This window comes from Protopterus annectens, chromosome 7.part0 (genome assembly GCF_019279795.1).
Source record: "Protopterus annectens isolate FY-2018-M chromosome 7.part0, PAN1.0, whole genome shotgun sequence".
Classification (NCBI taxonomy): domain Eukaryota; kingdom Metazoa; phylum Chordata; order Ceratodontiformes; family Protopteridae; genus Protopterus; species Protopterus annectens.
In genome coordinates this window covers 1437127126-1437147787 of record NC_056739.1, presented here as the reverse complement: position 1 = coordinate 1437147787, position 20662 = coordinate 1437127126, and positions in this window count along the sequence as shown.

Sequence of the window (20662 nt, the reverse complement as noted above, 5' to 3'; positions counted from 1 at the left end):
CAAAGAAATGCTGTAACATGCCCCTAAAGAGGCATATGGGTAATCTCCCCCACAGGCCTATGCAGACAGAGAACATCAGGCCAGGCGGTGTGATGTGGGTTGTGTAGGCTATGAAGTTGCAATCTGCTATACGTGACATTGGACGCTAAGAAGTGTAGTACAGTAGTATGCCTCAAGCCAGTATGATAGGCAACAGTACAGACTGAAATGGTGTACTGTACATAGCAGTGCAGGCATAGCAAATGTATATAAGTGTCAGGTGAACCCCTCATCCTGTGTACACCCACAGTAACAATCAAGTGTGCCACTGGGTAGAAATGTACAAAGAGTAGCTGTCCCCCCCTGTATGTAGAAATGTTGATAAGTCTATGCAAAGTGTCTCATGGAAGCCCTGCAGGCACAGCATGATCCCTGTTGATCTATGACACAAAGGTGAGGCCTGCTGTTAAAATACAACTTGATTTTCCATACACATATAGTATAGTCTATACCGGGCGTGCTCACACACTCCAACAAATGTGGATTTCATTCAGCATCAAACTGAAAGGTCATACTGGGCATGCTCACACACTTAAATAATTGAAACAAATGTCAGGCAACAACATACTGAAAGGTCATACTGGGCATGCTCACACACATGCTAAATACTGAGGTGATAATAAGGGATCTATGGACAAATGTGGATAGACATCTCTACTTCCAGAAACACATTCACAAAGTTGTCAGAAAATCATGCTATGTGTTCACACAAACTGCCAAGATCTGTGCATGTAGGTCAAAGGAGGTTCCCACTACTCATCAGTCATCAGACCCATCAGAGAGTACCACAACACACTTGCGATGAATCTGACTAGGCACGTTCAGCAGCCAGAAAGACCACTGAAGTACCCTAACAAGAGGATTACTGGCCTCAAACAGTTGCCCCATGCAACAAGACAAATGTAACCTAATCTGTACTCTGTTGCATACTGTCTACTCAGGAGATCTCTTCCCAAAAGACAGGTCCATGTCATGGCTACACTCAGATCTGTTCTGAGTTACAGCTCAATGGCACTAAATATACAGACCCAACTGATATTGCCAACATCCTGGCAGATAGGGTCAGTGTTAACTTTACCCCTCTCTCACCCATGAAAGAGCACATCTCTATAAAGGAAGACTGCAAAGTTGCTGTCATCATGGCTGCACAGGTAAAAAACACTCTCCAAAGCCAGTATCACATCAGCCATGGGACCAGATAACTTCACAGGCTGTGTTCCACACAAACCACAGAATGAACTGGCACCACACTGACGTACCATGTGCAGTCATAGCCTCACCTCATGCTTTGTGCCTGTTGAATGGTGCACAGAGACGGTTATCCCACTACACAAGGGTGGAGACACCACGGACCCCAGGAACTAGCGCCCCATTAGCCTGATGAGCCCGCTCTTCAAGGCCATGGAATGTATCATCATACAACATATAAAAAAATTACATTGGTAATCCCCAAACCCTGGACCACAACCATGTTGGGTTTGTAAAATGCAGATTATGTCTCCTAAACCTGATAGATGACACTGAAGCAGTCAACAGAACCATAGACAAGGGTAAGGTGGTTTGCACAGCCTATGTTGATCATGCCACGACTTACAACACCACCTGACACTCTGGAAATATAGATAACCCCACTAAACTAGGTATACATTGCTATGTCACAAGATGGGTTGCCAACAGGCTTACTGACAGAACACACACTGTGACAGTAGCAGACTCCAGGTATGACTTTGGACCAGTGACGAGTGCAGTACCACAGGGTTCAGTCCTGGGTCCTGTCCTGTTTAGTATCTACTTCCCTGAAGTAAACTTTAACATGGAAGGTCTGTGGCTACTGAACTTTCCAGAGGACTGCAAACTAGGAGCCGTAATTGTAAACACTAAAGATGTGGACATTCTACAAAAGGGCCTCACTGAGACAGATGGCTGTTGTCAAAGCCTTGGGCTCTAGCTCAATGCCAAAAGGTGCATTGTCATCCCCTTTGTTAAAAACTCTGTAGCCAAGAACTATAACACAGGTGGTAGTATAATTAACACTGAAAGTGTGACAAGAGACCTTGGGTCACAGGTGGACAGTGGACACAACTGTGATAATCACATCCCCACAGTAGTCAGGCAACCCTGCTATGTGGCACACCTCATCACAAAATGTGTCTCATGCAGAATAGAAGAGGACATCACTCACTATAACTATAATATAGTACAACGCCACTTTTGTTATGTACCTCATAAGACAACTACAACAACTAGAAAGCCTGCAGCAATACCTCACAAAGAGCATTAGCAGCCTGAAATACATGCCATACACAGACCATCTCAAAATGCTTCATCTGTACTCCCTTGCATATTGCCTACTCAGATGTGTTCACTGCCTAACATACAAAGCTATGTCAAACGCAGAGCTGTTGGACATGCTCCACGTAAAACACTCACAATCCCTCTGACCTTTGGACCCAAAACCACGAGTGAAATACAAAAGGAAGGGGTGTACCCATTTACCTTATGGATGCCCACACCTTCAGGTTAGTGGCACAGCATGAGGCCTTGGAGACCATGCAAGTGCAACTAACATTGGGCAAAGCTGCTCATCAGATTGTAGCCTGCTACAGATCACCTAACTTGTCCCAGGAACCTCACTCAGTTTTCTTGAGAACAGTGGAAAATATAAAGGTCCTATCAAACACCATTATATGAGGTGATTACAACTACCCAAACATTGAGTGGGAGAATTACTCGTGTACAGCGTCCTTTGCCCAATGTTTCCTAGAGTTTAAAAACTCTAACACCCTGGAACAGCTGGTAACCATGCCCACTAGAGGTGACACCATACTGGACATGATCATCACCAACATGGGGTACCAGTGTTCTACAACAGAGATAAAACCCTCACTGGTAATATCAGATCATAAAGTAATCACACTGGACATCCACATCTCCCCCCCACCCAGTCAATGAAACCACCGTGAAGACATTTTCAAAAGCAAACTACACACTTCCCAAGACCAAAGTGGAAAGTTCCAAAGCCCTCTTGCTATAGGATAATGGTACACAATCTGCCGAATCATTTACGAGTGCATCCTATGAGCATCTACAAGGATGCATGGATCGAGATATCACAAATAAAACCAAGATGCACTCTTCCAAAAATAAGAAAACAATTTGGTGGTCATTGCCCATAAATAAGCTAGACAACAGAAGGAGGAAATTAACACCTGATAGAGTCAACTTCACTAAAGGAAAGGCATCACTGATCATTACTAGGAAGAAACAATGATCGCTCATAAAATAATTCAAGGAAAGCTTCTAAAGACAAATTGCCAAGGAATGTAAGAATAACAACCGCAAAGCCTGCGGTAGCTATACCAGACATGCAGGTGTCAACTTCCAAATATGCTGTCAGCTACTGACAAATGGCAAGAAATACACTGAACCAACTTTCATTGCCCACATCCTGGGGGACAAGTTCAATGTAAACTTCCCCCATCACCCCCAAAAGGGACTGTGTCCATCATAGAATGATGCAGAGCCCCAGACTTCATGGACATGCAGGTAAAGACAGCCCTCTCCAAAGCCAAGAACACAGCATCAATGGGACTGGATGGTGTCCCAGGCTGCGTCTTACACTAGGCCCAAAAGGAACTACACCCTCACCTACATTCACTGCCCAGACTCAATCGTACCACAGGCTATGTTCCCAAAGAATGGCATACACTAACAGTCATCCAGCTCCACAAAGGGGGTGCAACAACAGAACCTGGAAACCATTGCCCTATATGTCTACTCAGTCTGGTCTACAAAGCTATTGAGCAGATTGTCATGGAACCCATAAACAGAGACATTAGGGACCTCCAGACACTAGACTCTACACAACCTCGCCTTGCTAAAGGCAGATCCTGCCTCCTAAACATAGTTGACTTATTTCAAACAGTTACCAAGGACATAGATGGAGGTGAAAGTAGTCCACACAGCCCACCTGGACCTCACTAAGGACTTTTTACACCATTCCCCACTCTGTCATCATGGACATGCTTACCAGCTTGAACATTAACAGCTATGTCACAGGATGGGTGGCCAAGTGGCTCACAGATCAATCACACATGTTCAGAGTTGCAGGTGCCATGTCCAACTCTAAGCCAGTCACAAATGGCATCCCACAGGTCTTGGTCCTGGGACCCCACTTGTTTGGTAGACACTACTCAGAGGTACAGGCAAGCATGGGAGGAGTATGGCTGAACAAGTTTGTAGATGACTGCTAACTGTGGTCCATAATTGACTCTATGGCTGACACAGACATCCTCCAGAAGGGGCTTACAGAGACAGATACCTGGTGTCAAAACAATGCCCCAAGTAGAATGCCAAAGAATGCATAGTCATCCCCTTTGGCTAAAACAAAGTGTAAACAAATTACCACATAGGTGGTACTCCAGTATGTACGGAGAAAGTCATGAAGGCCCTGGGGACACAGTTAGATAGTAAACTCTCCTTTGATGATCACATGGCCAAAGTGTTTAGACATTCCTTCTATGTAGCCCACCCAATGTCACCTAATGTAACCCACTTTGTCTAGTCTGATGATGTCACCATCCTACAAATATACCTGTGGAAGATAGAATTTGCAGTAATGTGTATAGTGTGTCGTGTAAATGCATGCACCTGTAGTATCGTAAACCAGTTAGGTAGGGGTTTGAATCCTACACTTGACAAGTGTGTGTCTATCTGTTTGTGTGTGCTCTCCTTGGAGAGGAGCAACCCTTTTGGAGAGTAGTAAAACACCTTAAAAGTAGTATACTAATCTTGGTCAAGTCTGATGATGTCACCATCCTACAAATATACCTGTGGAAATAAGAACTCCCAGCAATGTGTTGAGCGCGTCGTATAAATGTGTACTCCTGTAGTATCATAAACCAATAAGGTAGGGGGTTGAATCCTGAACTTGACAAGTTTGTGTGTGATCTTCTTGGAGAGGAGCAACCTTCTTGGAGAGTACCCAAACACCTTAAAAGTGGTATACAAATCTTTGTCAGGTCTGATGATGTCACCAGTCTACAAATATACCTGTGGAAAAGCAAATTCATAGTAATGTGCATAGCGCGTCGTGCAAATGCATACTTCTATATTATCATAAGCCAGTTAGGTAGAGGTTTGAATCCTGTACTTGACAAGTGTGTGTGTGTGTGACTTCCTTGAAGAGGAGCAACCTTTTTGGAGAGTACTCAAACACCTTAAAAGTGGTATACTAATCCTTGTCAGGTCTGATGATGTCACCATCCTACAAATATACCTGTGGAAAATAGCACTCACAATAGTGTGTTGTGTAAATGTGTACTCTTGTAGTGTCATAAACCAGTGAGGTAGGGGTTTGAATCCTGCACTTGACGTGTGGGTGTGTGATCTCCTTGGAGAGGAGCAACCTTTTTGGAGAGTACTCAAACACCTTAAAAGTGGTATACTAATCTTTGTTAGGTCTGATGATGTCACCATCCTACAAATATACCTGTGAAAAAAACAAACGTGCAGTAATGTGTACAGCGCGTCCTGTAAATGCATACTCCTGTAATATCATAAACCACTTAGGTAGGGTTTTGAATCCTGCACTTGACAAGTGTAAGTGTGTGTGATCTTCTTGGAGAGGAGCAACCTTTTAGGAGAGTAATCAAACACCTTAAAAGTGGTATACTAATCTTTGTCAGGTCTGATGATGTCACCATCCTACAAATATACCTGTGGAAAAGAGGACTCACAGAAATGTGTATAGCATTCCGTGTTAATGCATACTCCTCTAGTGTCATGAAGTAGTTAGGTAGGGATTTGAATCCTGCATTTGGTGAGTGTGTGTGACACTGTTGGTCAATGTGTTGTGGGTTTTGCTTTTACTACTGTATGACATATCAGTATGACAACAGTATGTGCATTGCACATGTGAGGTAGCTGTGTGGCAATTACATATACATAAATGTGACCTCAATTTTTGCATGTGTGGGAACCCTGCTTTTTCCAAGAACACATCTGTCATCTTTTCCAGAGTGTGCTGCTGCTTTCCAGACCTTAGGTCACATCTGTATGCTTGTGACAAGGCCAGCCACTGCAGTGATCCCTGGCCTAGGTAATCCGTGTCACACACACTCATGGTTTCTAGTAAACTGTGTGAGTGAAGGTTTATGGCTGAGGTATATGTCAGACCTGTTCAAACGCAGCAAAGTCTGTCAATGATGGCTATTTATTATAGGTGCACAACAACCTTTGCGGATATGCATGCAGACCCCTTATTACTTATGTGATCCACCGAGGGATTTAAAAATACCTTTGGAAATGTGATTATCAAAGGAGAGATGATGTACCACTTGGTTGCATGTACACATCGGTACCTGTTCTTCATGTTGGTGGCTACTACCTATGTGGTACTGTGGGGATATTATGTTCTGTAAAGGTGGATGACTATGCTTTGGTTGGCTTATAGCTTTACAGCATGGGTTTGACAACAGGGATCTGTCTGTGTGATACCCTTGTGGAGGATGTGTGTGTCATCTGGACAATGCATTATAGGCCACAGTATGCATTACCAGACATGGACGGACATATCCCTTCTGTGATTGCTTGTACTCAAGAGAGCTATATGCCAAACAGGAGTGGTCTCAGTAATGGGTGCAGGTGAATACCACTGGCTACTGGCATAGTATAGTACCTGAAGGATCCAAATGTTACTGTGTGTCCTACATCTGTGTGTCAGTTGTCAAGACATCATCTAACAATTGGTTATGGTCAGGCTGTTGAAGTTATGTATACTACCAGAATGCAAAACAATGACAGATAGTAACAGTATTACCCACAGCACAGTGTCAAACCATGTCATACACACATGTGAAGTCAAGTTCCGAAATGTGTGTAGTAGAATGCATACTGGGCACCAATAGAAACTATGGAGTGTTACTGTGTAAAACAGGGCATGTTACCCTGCCCATGTGTCCACTATGCACATACATGCAGACAGTGCACCTCCACCATGTTCACAAAAGTACACCTGCAAATCTGTGCCACACACATCCCACACATACTGTCCACTCTCTAACACATGCTGCCAATACTACACACATCAGCCAAGTGGCACATGGGCGGACAATACACTATTGGAACTAACCCTGGTGTAAACATTGCTACATTGACAATTATAGCTTAAATGCATCAAGCCTGCTCAGCTGCACCTTCAAGCATATCATTACACTCTACTGCTGACAACATGCTAACATTGCTATACTGCTATAAAGTCACCCTGTGCATCAGCACCATGGTAGCCTGATCCTGCATCTATGTTACAGATGACAGGAGGTGGCACAGGTTTCATCATGTGCACAGGGTGTGCTGTTGGTTTGCCAGAGGCCTACAGTGAGCCATACATTCGACATATATGTGTGTGTGAGGGCCAAGAGTACTGCTATGGGCCAATGTTGATGTAATGTGTGCGGGTATGCGTTATCCCTAGGTGTCTTGTTTATGTGTGTGTGTGTCTGCATGCACACAGTTCCACCATGTGGCTGCCATATATGGGTATTTTTGGGACAGCCACAGACTGTACCTGCCAGGCTTTACAGATCACTGTCTCTGGCCACAGATACGGTACCTGTGCCTGGCAGAGGTGCTACTGACATTATCAGGTACTAAGCCAGACTGGGTACTATCCCCAGAGGTCGATGGATGTACACTAGACCCAGGTCCCTGCTGGGACTGTCCAGAGGCATGTGCACATGGTCTTCTATGAAAGTCTATGGACAGCCCACCCCCAACATTGCTGGGGCTAGGGCTGGTACTGGCACTACGGGAGTGGCTGTGACTTGAGGGACATCCGCGGTGACTGCCAGCTGCTGATGTTGCTGGCGTACATCCACGTCGATGACTCAACCGTCCCGCACTGTCCTGACACATGGACATGACATTGCGGAGGACATCTAATGTCTCACCCTAACATCTATCAGTGACCTCAGTGTAATTACAGATGGCACCTGCTAGGTCATGGATACTGTCAATTATGGCAGTGTTATGTGCCCTCTGTGCCCTTAGTCCCTGTCTGGTGTACCGTTCCATACGTGCCTGTGACTCCATGACAGCCTGGAACATGCGTGAGGTTGTAAGACCAGTGGCATGTCTGCCAGTGGCATGATGAGCAGCAGTGCTCCGATGAGAACCCCTGGACATCTGCCTATGTGGTACCCTTCCAGACATCTGGGTATGGCTGCTGTGTCAGGATGCATGTGCCATAGATACCACACTGTCCTTGCCAATGCCAGCTGTACACTGTCCCTCAGCTAAGAGCATTGGTGATGGATGTATTGGCAGCATGACTGTGTGCATGGATGGCGTGGACAGTTGCGTACTGTCGATTGGTGGCCCAACGACAGACCCTGGCAAACATGCCTGTGCCTCAACACACCTATCATCATTATCACTATTATTCTCAGTGACATCAGTTTCCCTGCTGCAGTGAACCAGCCCAAACTCAGCACCTGTCAGAGGAAGTCAGGAAACACACTTTACGATCTGTACATGATGTCGGCACACATGCACACATGAACATATGCACAAATGCACACCTGCACACATGAACACATGCACACATGAACACATGCACACAGGCACACATGTACACATGAACACATGAGCATATGCACACATGAACACATGCACACATGAACACATGCACACAAATACACTCCTCACTAAAACACACACACACACACACACACACACACACACACACACACACACACACACACACACACACACACACACACCACCAGCAATCCAGAACATACTCAATAGCGTGTGATGGTGGGGTACAGTATCACAAGCCAAACATTTATATCACACGTGTCAGCATGCAGGACATGTTTTGCTCAACAGCATGCAGTGTGAGTGTAGATAGCCCATGCTAATAACAGTATACATGGCTTTGATGCATGTGTGTTTTTGTTCAGTGATTAGCCTCACCCTGGAACGCAATGTGTATATGGACACAACATTGCTGTGCAAGTATTAAAAGCTCTGCAATGTCCTGTGCACCATCACTCACAGGTCTACATACCATGGCTGGACGTGTATCTCTGTGTCACATAGATATCCATTTCTGATTAGTACGTCTGTGTCTTTAGCAGATAATTGTGGACACAGGTTTAGCACATGCATGCTATGCATCCACACAGGATGAGTGGTACATGTATACCTGATGGAATACCATTGCTCAACATAGCCATTGTACAGTGGTTATGGTGAGTGTAGGACATATTGTGGACATGCCAGTGCCAGTCATGACATGGCATGCTACAACACAACTGCAACATTAAACATCACACATACACAATGTGTGTCATGTGACCTATACACTCAATAGCATTACAAGACATATGTGTGTCACTTTGTACAAATAGTGATTGCTATGCATATTATGTATAGGTGCATATGTTTGCACACACACACAACATTGAGGTGCATAGCAATTAATGATATGTGTAGTACTGTGGCCACTGTAACTGGATGGGGTGTAGTACCATGAGCCATCATCATGCAGCATCATGTGGTCACTCAAGGCTACTAATGTGTGCCAGACTGGCACATAGCATGCTGTACCTGAACTGCAGCACCATGGCTATATTCACCATTTCACAGCCAGTTGTTACATGAGTTTGTAAGGTGCCCAATAGGGGGCATTGCCTAACATGAATGTGTTATGTGTTGAAGAGTGTCGCACAGCCACATGAGAGGCCTCTACCCCTCAGGTATATTACGTGTGCTGTGTGGATGGCATTTGGGATACTGGAGTGTGACCTTACAGTGGGTGTCTGAATACGCCATGTGTAGCATGTTAACGTGTACGTGCATATGACACAGTTGTGTATGTTGTGTGCATGTGTATCGACTCTGCCTATCCAATGTCCACTACAGTGTTGCCACAATTGTGTGGGATGCTCTGTGTATTGCATGTGTTTGAGGCAGCTACTCACGTTACTGAGATGTGCATAGTCTCACAGCAAACATGCACAGCATGCATTATGTGCAGGTGTGTGACATGTGCATGGCCTACACCTCACTTATGACATGCACATTTAATTAGCAATATTAAATGTAGAACACACTCACCAGCATGGGTCTGCTGCCTTGCTGTCACACCAGAGGGACATACAAGGATATGAGGAAGTTTGTCAGTGGCAACAACTGTGGCATTGCTACTGTGTGTTTGCAATCTTATAGTAGTACAACAGTTGACAGTCACAGGCCTGCAGATTATATTCCTAATTATTAGTATTGCACAACACTAGGCATCACATCTTCTAACTACACAGTACACATCTCACATAAGCATGATCTACCAATAGAGGTAACAGTAGTGTACAGCTATGCCATGTTACCTGCACGCTCCGTGTCAACTTGCTGGGTGGCTCTGGCCTCCATGATGATACATGTTAGTTGTCCTCCAAAAGGGCCTCATAGAAACAGACAACTGGTGCCAGAGCCATGGCCTCAAGCTAAATGCCAAAAAGTGTATAGTCATCCCCTTTGGCAAAAACAAAGTGCCTGCAAATTACCACATAGGTGGTAATCCATTAAGTACAGAAGAAGTCATTATGGACCTGGGGACCCAAGTTGATATCAATCTCTCATTTGACAACCACGTGGCCAAAGTGGTTAGAAAAATATTTTATATAGCCCACCTAATCATGAAGGGATTCACATCTAGATCAGGGGAGGTCATCGTGCCTCTTTACTCATCCCTCATCAGGCCCATAATTGAGTACAATGCCCCTTTTGGGATGTACCTTACCAGACACCTGCAGCAACTGGAAAGACCCCAAAAGTACCTCACCAAGAGGATCAAAGGGCTCAAACAGATGCCATATGCTGCCCGGTTAAAGAAACTCCAGCTCTACTCAGTGGCATACTGCCTGCTCAGAGGCGATCTGTGCCTGACGTATAAAGCCATGTCCAACCCGGAATTAATGCACCTCAGATAATCCAAATCCCATCGAGCTACACGCTCGAGAGACTTGAACCTCAGCACTGAAATAAATAGGACATGCTGGAGGGACAGATTCATAACCCAGAGGCTCCCTTCACTCTGGAATAAAATCCCAGTCCAGGTTAGGCAGAGTCCCACATTGACTCTCTTCAAGAGGAATCTTGATGAGTGGATGGGAGATCGTAGGTTTACCCCGGGTATCACTTCTGTGTCACTGTTTGACAGAGGCACAGTATACTAACCTCAAAAAAAGGCATAGCAAAATTAATTTAAAATGGGTGGCGAAAGCCAAACACACTCTGGCTAGGCTTATAAATGCCCTAGGGCAGATAGCCTAGTATGAACCTATGAACCTATGAACCTAAAGGGCAACTGGGGATATCATAAGGATCTCACAGGCATCAGCATCCAGGGTACTCCACCAGTTCCTGGATGCCATGTCAGCACATGCCAGTGAGCACATAAATTTCCCCAACACCCGTGAGGCATTGGCCAGCAATATGCAACTGTTCCACCATATAGCTGAATATCCTGAGGTAGTGGGTGCTATGCTATAAACTGCACGCACATACACATCAAAGCACCACCTGGTGAGTGGGGTAGGGTCTATATAAACCGCAAGGCTTCCCCTCCATCAACTGCCAGGTCATGTGCGATGCCCAGGGCATTATCTTGAATGTGTGTGCTGGCAGCCCTGGCAGCTATCACGACTCACATCTGGCATATGATACAGCTGTACAAGTCATCTGCCAGTGGGGACATCCCATATGGCCACCTAGTGGGGGATGCTGGCAATGAACTGCAGCTGTGGCTGATGACAACCCACAGAAATGCACACACACCTTAAAAAAAACTCCATAATGAGGCACATGCACAAACCAGAATCATACTAGAGTGTGTGTTTGAGATGCTCAAGTCACAGTTCCACTGTCTGGACATATCTGGTGGAGCCTTGCAGTACTCTCCAGCTACATGTACACAAATGTTCATAGTATGTGTCATGCTACACAATATGAGCCTGTGAAAACAGCTGCAGCAGGAACAGCATGGGGTTCATAGGTTCATAGGTTCATAGGTTTATACTAGGCTATCTGCCCTAAGGCATTTATAAGCCTAGCCCAAATTTTTGTGGCTTACGCCACCCCTTATATGAAAAAATACTGTGCCCATTAGTTTGTTGTGCCTCTGTCCAGCAGTGACACAGAAATGATTCCCGGGGTAAACCTACGATCTCCCATCCACAGGTCTAGATTTCTCTTGAACAGAGTCAGCGAGGTGCTCTGCCTCACATGGACCGGGATTTTATTCCACAGCATAGGGAGTCTCTGAGTAATAAATCTATCCCTCCAGCACGTCCTATTTATATCCATGCTAAGGTTTAAGTCACTTGCTCTAGTGGTTTTGGTGGATTTGGATTTTTTGAGGTGGAGCATGTCCATTAATTCCGGGTTAGACATGGCCTTGTATGTCAGGCACATGTCACCTCTGAGCAGACGGTATGCGACTGAATAGAGCTGGAGTTTCTTCAATCTGGCAGCATATGACAGATTTTGGAGTCCCTTTATCCTTTTGGTGAGGAACTTTTGGGGTCTCTCCAATTGCTGCAGATGTCGGGTGAGATACATCCCGAATGGGGCATTGTACTTGATCATTGGTCTGATAAGTGAAGAGTACAGGGGAACAATGACCTCACTAGATCTGGATGTGAATCCCTTCATGATCAGGTGGGCAATGTAGAAGGTCTTTCTAACCACTTTAGCAATGTGAGTGTCAAAAGAAAGGCCACTGTCAACCTGGGTCCCCAGGTCCCTGATAACCTCTTCTGTGCTTAGTGGATTGCCACCTATATGGTAGCTTGGGGTTACCTTGTTTTTCCCAAGGGTATGACTATACATTTTTGGCGTTTAACTTCAGGCCATGGCTCTGGCACCAGCTATCTGTTTCCGTGAGTCCCTTCTGAAGGATATCCGTGTCGATGCACTTTCCACTATGGCGCCCAGTTTGCAGTCGTCTGCAAACTTTGTCAGCCAAAGTCCTCCTATGTTGGCCTGTACTTCTGAGAAGTAGATGCCAAACAATAGGGGCCAAGGACCGAGCCCTGTGGGACACCACTTGTGACCGGCTTGGAGTCTGACACAGCGCCAGCAACTCTAACCCTGTGGGTTCTGTCCTTAAGCCAGTTTGCAACCCATCTTGTGACATATGGGTTTACATTTAAGCTGGTAAGTTTTTCTACAATACCCGAGTGGGGTATTGTGTCTAAAGCCTTTGCAAGGTCAAGGTAGGCTGTATGGACTGCCTTTCCCTCATCAATGGCCTTGGTGACTGTTTCGAAGAAGTCGACCAAGTTCAAAAGGCATGATCTTCCCTTGACAAAGCCAAACTGGGTCGGGTCCAATGTCTGCAAGTCCCCTATATCTTTGTTTATGAGCTCCATTATGATCCTCTCCATAGCTTTGCAGACTAGACTTGTTAAGCTTATGGGCGGTAATTACCAGGGTCCGTGAGGCGCCTTTGTGGAGTGGGACAACAGTTGCCGTACGCCACTCCTTGGGCACATATGCTGTGGTAAGGCTGAGATTAAACAGCTGCCTTATGTGCGGGTTTAATTCCTCATTTAGCTCGTGTAGCACACAGCCGGGACACCATCCGGTCCCATTGATGCTGTGTTTTTAGCTTTAGAGAGCAGCTTTCACCTGCATTTGAGATGTCTGGGAGGCTACACTCGGCTGGGATAGTTATCTCTCCTTTAGGGGAGAGGGGTGAAGTTTGCACTGAACGTGTCTGCCAGTATGTTGGCAGTGTCTGTGGGTTCAGTGATTTTTGTATCATTTTGGACTAATTCTGAGCATATCTGGGAGTTTCCACCCAGGTTCCTAACATAGCTGAAAAGGCCTTATGATTGTCCTTTGAATCCATGGCAATTTTTCTCTCAAAATTGGCCTTAGTTGATTTTATGAGTGCTCATATTTTTTACTAATAATGATCAGGGTGACTTCCCTTTTATGGATTTTGTTCTATCATGTAATAGCTTTCTCCTCTTATTGTAAAGTTTGTTAATGGCTGGGGTCCACCAGACTGGACGTTTGCCCTTTGTGGAAAGAGTCTTGGTTTTATTTGGGATTGCCTGATCCATGCAGTCCTGGAGGTGTTCATAGAAGGCATTTGTAAGGGCTTCCGCAGCTTGGGTTGTGGTTTCCACTGGCTCAGGGGCCTTGAAGGATACCACACCAGTCTTGAGTAGTGTGAAGTTTGCTTTAGAGAAGTTCTTCACTATGGTCTTTTTTGTTTGGGGTGGGGCGGATGTGGATTTCCAGTGAGATTAGTTTATGATCAGATCTCACCAATGAGGAATTACTTCCGGTGTGGAGCATTTTGTCCCCATGTTTGTGACAATGAGATCTAGTATATTTTCTCCTCTCGTGGGAACAGTGACTAGCTGTTCCATGGCATTTGAATTTATGAACTCCAGGAACCGTTGGGCTAGAAAGTTAGGGCTTGAGTAATGTTCCCAGTCTATATTCGGGTAGTTGAAGTCACCCAATATGATGGTGTTTGGAGATACATTTATACCCTCCAGTGTCTTCAGGAAGGCTGTGTGGGGTTCCTGAGTTTGAGAGGGTGGCCTGTAGCATGCTACAATTTGTAGAGCAGTTTTGCCTATGGTTAGTTGCACCTGGATGGTTTCCGAAGCTTCATGCGTTGCCACCAACCTGGACGTGTGGGTATCCTTTATGAATATGGATACACCCACTGGTTTTGTCGTGTGGCGCGGGTTTTGGGGCCGACGCATGATATGAGGTAAAACCTAATAGTGCCGGGTGCTCTCAGGAGCCTTGAACCAGGTTTCAGTTACAGCACAGACATCGATGTTTTCCATACTGAGAAGGGCCTCGAGTGCGTGCATTTTGAGATTTAGACTTCTGGCATTGAGCAGCATTACCCTCAGTTTCTTCCCATTTTGTTTTCTAGGGTGGTAGGTTTAGAATTTGAGCCTTGCCTAAAAAGGCACTATGGGGTGGCAAGAGCCTTAGCCAATATCCGGAATCCCAGGGTGACAGGTGCAAGCGCCCTTGCGAAGCAGCATGGCTTGTCAAGCATGTCATCCCAGGCAGACAGACACTGGATCCCCTTTGAATGACACCAGACATTAAGCCAATTGTTAAAGCTGATCATCTTGTCTCTATATTGTGGCATCATTCTTGGTGAAGGAAGGATACTGCTCAGGGTTAGGGTCATACCTGCCTGGGCTACATAATCAGAGAGCTCCTCTATGTCTCTTTTCATGTAGTCCAGGGAGGTACGTCTCAGGTCGTTCACACCAGCATGGACAATGACTGTGTCATATTTGTACTTGCCGTGGAGTGACCCGAGTGCTTGTGTTATGTGGCGGATTCTAGCCCGATAGGCAGCTTACTGTGATCCTCTCCTTGTTCAGCCTGGTGAGTGGGACGTCAGTGTGTCTGACTATGGAGTCACCTATGACAAGTATGTTTGGTGTTGTATTTGGCCTTAAGGGCTGTGACTGCTTTGCACACTGCTTTTGTGGTTTATGTGTTGCTTGTGGGGTGTCTTGAGGTAGCAGTTGTTTGGGTGTCTGCTTTGGAGGCCTCTGCTGTTTAGGTAAATTTTACTCAGAGCCTCCGAGTATGTCTTTGTGTGTTTATGTGTTTGATTCAGTGGAGTGGTAGCATTATGTGAGGCTGGTTTTGTGGTGTGTGTAGTTGCCTTCTCCTCCTGTCTGGTCTTGCCAGTCCTGAGTTGAGAGAGCTCAGCCTCCAGTTTGGCTAAATAGCTGCATCTCTCAAGTATTTGTGTTATGTGGGAGGAGGAGAGGGTTGTCTGTGTACATGAGGCAGTTATAACATTGCCTCAGGATTCCCAGATTCACCAGCTGGACCGGAGAAGATTGACAACTGACCTTTGGACATGCTAGAATAATATTGGGAATTCCTTAATTGAAAACAAGGGCCAGTGGGGAGTGAGGGTGTAGTGCTTTTAATTTTTAGTGCTGACTTATATAATTGCTTTAGTGAGCAAGTGCCAGGTAACTTGAGTGCAATGTGTTACAAGTAACTAAATGCAAAAACGACAAACATTAACTTTCTTTCAAGTGAAACAAGGAAATAAGTACAGTAAGCAATGCAGATATCACTAGTGATCCACAGAAGCACTGAGAAGTTGCGTATTAGGTGGAATTAGCTTCCAGGGAAATAACAAGCAAACAAACAACAAGCATATAAACAAAGCTAGATTCAGCAGGCCTGGATCTAGTCTATGCTAGAGCAAACAAGGTGAACCAATTTCAGTAAGATACAGTTCAAATATTCAGGCACTATAAACCCTTAACCAGAAATTCCCAGCTCAGAAGGGCAGAGTCCAGCCTCTTCTCCCACAAGAGTGCAGACCACGAACCTTCTTAATGTAAAATAACTGGCCTGAAGCCCAAGTGCCTAAACCAGAACTAATACACTTGGACACTGGGCTCTCAATCAGCAGTTCCCAACTTAGAAGGATGAAAGCTACCTGTCCTGCCACCACAGTGCTTGCCACAAACCTTCCTAATGTAAAACAACTGGTCTGAAGCCCAAGTGCTTAATCCAAAAAACTTGAATGATAGCTACACTTTAATCAAGTTACAACCAAGCAGTAATAAATACCATTGAATACTTTAGAGAATGTCTGGATTAGTGCTCAAGTTACACAAACAAAGCTAGATCCAGCAGGCCCGAATCCAGTCTATGCCACAGCAAACAAGGCGCACCAACTTCAGTAAGAAACAGTTCAGATATGCATGCACTATAAGCCTTTAACCAGAAATTCCCAGCTCAGAAGGGCAGAGTCCAGCCTCTCCTCCCACATGAGTGCAGACCACGAACCCTCTTAATGTAAAATAACTGGCTTGAAAGCCCAAGTGCTTAAACCAGAATTAATACACTTTTAGAATAACAGACACTGAGCCCTCAATCAGCAGTTCTCAACCTAGAAGGATGTAAGCTACCTGTTCTGCCACAACAGTGCAGACCACAAACCCTCTCAGTGCAAAACAACTAACTGGTCCGAAGCCCAAGTGTTTAAACCAAAAGGCTTAGAATGAGTTACACCAAGCAGTAATAAATACAATTGAGTATTTTAAGATGATGCAAAAGTACAAAGTAGGTAAAAACACAAGTACAGTAAAAGCAGATGAAATTTTTTTTTTTTTTTTCTGAACAAGTGCTGAGATCAAGAAACAGATTTGAGTGCTGAAACTAGAAAACTGGCTAGTTATAAGAAAAAAAAAACAAGCTAGAAGGCTTCCCTCAAACACAGAAGGGCTTGGGGGCTCAGAAGCCTACAAATAGTCTGTACCACTTAACAAGAAAGGCAGGAAATAAGCTTAATTTTTTTTTTCTATTTCCCAGATGCTCTCTTTGTACACAGTAGGAGTGCCTGAAATCAGAATATGATCTCACTGCACTCAGTTGAGTGAGCAAATGAGATGGGCCCAGAGGCAGGCTGAGGGGCGGGCAGTTTCAATGCCACTAAGATTAACACCAAAACAAAAACAGGGCGGGTGGGTGGGAATAACTGAAGAGCAGAATAATTCAGTTAAAAATTCCTTCAACACTCAAATTAAATACTGTATTTTTAAAAAAAAAGAGCAGATAAAGGTACTTAAATTCTCTTATACGTCCAGTTGAATATAACCAAGTTCTTAGCTGGCCAAGCTGAAGTTTTAAAGCAGGAATTATTTCACATGCACCAGTTTAAATATGCAAGGACAGGAAATCAAAGAATGTGGCTACCCCCACACCTGTAATTACTAGCAAATAACAAAATTCAGCCAACACTAGCTTCAGTTCAAGTTACTGAAGAGCAGAATAATTCAGTTAAAAATTCCTTCAACACTCAAATTAAATACTGTATTTTTTTAAAAAAAAAAGAGCAGATAAAGGTACTTAAAACCACATAGCCCCCCACCATTTCCTAGGCCATCACAGGCACAGACTGAGTATGCCTAGGCCTTGGAAAAGAGGCAATGCATAGCACATACAGTCATACAGTAGGGACCCAGGGAATGACACCTCCCTCTGACTTGCACATACAGTAAAAGGGATGTCAAACATGACACTACCTGTGCTTTACCATGTATAGGGAGTGTACTATGTGCATCTGACATAGTCACCCCTCCAGCACCACCCTCAGTACTGGCACAGCCACAAGGTAAGTCACTCTTTCTATCAATTACTGAATGTAGTACTATGTTCTGATAGTTGTATCTATGGTATGGACATGAGCATGCAAGGGAATTGGGTGGCTGAATGGGATGGCAGCAGATAGTGGACACCTATATGAACAGCATGAAATCCATAACAAATACTGGTGTCAACATACTAGGCAGTACTAGACAAGGTGATAAATCCCACTGCAGTACATGTGGTTGCCCAAATGTGTGTCCATAGGACACACACATGCATGTCAGTGAGGCTTACATACCCACCCCCAGCCTCAGCCAGCAGGACAAGTGTAGATGGCCATAAGGATATGTTGGGCTAAGGCCTCCAATTTATGGTGAACAGCCCCTCTCCAGGCCTACACAGACAGAATACAACAGGTCTGGCAGTTGTATGTTAGTTCTGAAGGGTAAGAAGTCTGAAACTGAAATGTAGTTCAATCAAACCTAAGATCTGTACTCTACTGATATGCCTCCAGTCTGCATGATAGGTCAGAATACAAAATGAAATGGAAGCCAAGAGAGTACCTGACGTACCAGTACAGTCATAACAAATGTTTAAAGTCATCAGGAGTACCCCCCCACCCACAATCCTATATAGAAATGCAGTAACATGTAAGTGTGAGGAGTAATATCAGTGGAGCACGGAATACCAGAGCTGGCCCTATCTACAGGATAGATTGTTGCATGTGTACAATATGCAGGGGTCTGTGTGTTAGGTTGTTGTGTGTTCAATATTGTCTGAAAGTGGTTAGCATGTAGGCATGGAGGGCTGTGTCTCAGTGGCCTTTGGTCAGTACTGTGATTGACAGGGCCATGTTCCGACAACTGCAGTGCCAGCCACAATGGTTCTCAGCAATACCTATGTCAACAGTCATCCATACTCACTGTCCAGATGTCAATATTTGTCACTGTCTGAAATATGGACATGCCATGAATGTGTGCCCATACATACACACAGTACACAGGTGGAAGTACTCTAAACAGAGTACATAAAATGTAACTGTCAACTGCACACAACTTTGGAATTGTACATACAGGTTAGCAGCATATTAGTTGACTGTGTAGTATGGAATACTGATGTAGTCTGGCCAATCACTGGCAGACCACAAACGGCGCAGTTATCAAATAATGAGAGACTGCCTATGTCCCTGCACAAAGCAGCATACGGGGAATGTCTCAGGTATATTTGTGAGTCAGCTGCAAGTAGCTTCCATATCACACATGCACTCAGCTCACACCACCATCAGCCACAGGTTTATCACATGTCATCTCCTTACTGTTGGGAATGAGTACAGTATGACCCCACTTCTGTATGAGAATACCCACGGAATACAGCATGCTGAAGAGGTGTCCCATGCAGGTGTGTCTCTAGCTGTAAGCAGCACCCTGCCTGCATCCAGATCAATGGATTAATATGGATAGGAACTATTGCCATTAACACCTCGCACACTAACCCTGTCACCACAGGGAAATCCACTGGCTTGCAGACAGAGAATGTAGGAGTGACAGAATGCACTGGCCTGCTACAGATGGCCTGCATCACTACCAAATGGCCTACAGTCCTCTGTCAAAGGCCTGTGTCTCACCTGTAGTGCCAATGTATGGTATCTCATGGGGTCCCAACTAACAACCTAACACAGTCAACAGAACACAAATGCAAGGCCATGTTGACAAATCCCAGTAGCATGCCCCCCCATGTCCCAGTGCATGAACTGTGGACCAATCCATAAATACCACTGGGATGAAGGGTCAACTATAGGGATACTTCTCAGATATTGCTTGCATAATGTTAGGAAGAGGATAGAATAAGAGAGTGGGGGGTGTAGAAGTATGGACATCATGGAGTGTGTGAAGTCTGAAACTCTGACGTGTGCCCATATTACCCCTGCCTGCAAACCCAGTAATGGGTGGCTACAAACCTGCTCATAAACCACAATGTGAAGGGGAACTGACCATATATATGAGCCCTACCTCTGGGTAACCTGGGTAAATCTGTACAGCTGAGAGGTATGGCCACAACAAGATATGGCCATTCTGTTAAGTCAATATATGTACAAGAAAGGGACCCTCAGCCACCATACTACCAAGGTGCAGGACCATTTACACAGACTCATCAGCAAGTGTCTGCAGCTACCCCTCCAGAATGGCATGTGTGAGCAAGAATTTGTAGGTTGCAGACCAAAATACTGGACACAGCTTCATTTATCTTGTATTTCCCAGGAAATAACTGTGAGCAAATAATTATATCTGTCAATAGTTGATGACATAATACATCACAGTGTAAAACAGTACATATGTCTGAATATCTCTGCTAACACAACTATGTAACACAAGCAGCACAGATAGCAATAGTTACAGTATCCCACTATCTGTTGCCCATTGTGACTCCATATTTTCAACCTATC